The sequence below is a fragment of the Sinocyclocheilus anshuiensis genome, unplaced genomic scaffold, assembly GCF_001515605.1.
Source record: "Sinocyclocheilus anshuiensis isolate Anshui unplaced genomic scaffold, SAMN03320099.WGS_v1.1 scaffold465, whole genome shotgun sequence".
Lineage (NCBI taxonomy): Eukaryota > Metazoa > Chordata > Actinopteri > Cypriniformes > Cyprinidae > Sinocyclocheilus > Sinocyclocheilus anshuiensis.
The window spans coordinates 2,097,732-2,098,646 of record NW_015539898.1 but is presented as its reverse complement, the minus strand read 5'-3'; the positions used below and the strand labels follow the sequence as shown (position 1 = coordinate 2,098,646).

Sequence of the window (915 nt, the reverse complement as noted above, 5' to 3'; positions counted from 1 at the left end):
CAGACTAAGCAAATGTTGGGGAAAACTCAAACTGAGGTTGTGCTTTTTTTTTTTTTTTTGAGCTCTCGAATGCGAGACAGAATAAGGGAGACTTTAGAGCCCTCTTCAGTGGGACTGGAGGAGATTTTTGCTGTTGTTTTAGAAACAAACCTGTCAATCTGACTGTGGAACAAGGCCAATGATGCTTAAAGTTACACATTGTAAACAAGATTTAAAGGGATAGTTCACTCAAAATTATGAAATTGTTCACTTAAAATATATGGCATCATTTACTCTCAGATTTTGCTCTAAATTATATGATTTTTCCCCCCCCCCCCCCCCCCCAAAAAGGAGGTGTTTTGCAAAATGTCCTCACAGATCTTTTCCTTACAGTGAAAGTGAATGGGGACTGGGGCTGTCGAGCACCAACAATGGTCCATACGACTCATACTATATAGTCTACAATAAACTTCTGAAGTCATTGGTTTGTGTGTGTGTGTGTGTTATTAAAATAGAAAACAGTTATTTTAAACAGTAAAAATATTTCACAATATTACTGTTTTTACTGCATTTTGATCAAATAAATGGAGCCTTAGTGAGCAGAAGAGACTTCTTTCAAAAACATTACAAAATCTTGCTGACCCCAAACTTTTAAAAGGTAGTGTATACATGATTTTTGGAAAAAAAAATTGTATTGCTATTTACTAAAAACCTTTTGAATGGATTTGAATTTACATGAACAGAAATTGAGAGCTACAGCAGAGGAGATTTTCTGCAAAAATGGTATTCGATTTTCAGTCAGGCTTTTAATACAACACACAAGCCATATGGACCACTTTTATAATATTTTAATGCTGTCTTTTGTTCTTTTTGGAGTTTTGACCCCATTCACTTTTATTGTTTTCATTGTATTTTATTGCCCCCCCCCCCCCCCCC

General features: G+C 35.6%; 1 protein-coding gene across 1 annotated transcript in view; it reads left to right on the top strand.

The window, feature by feature from the left end:
* The window catches only part of LOC107686000 (voltage-dependent calcium channel subunit alpha-2/delta-3-like), a 42,541-nt gene that overhangs the window by 18,466 nt on the left and 23,160 nt on the right, over positions 1-915 (top strand). The gene's annotated exons all lie outside the window — the stretch shown is intronic.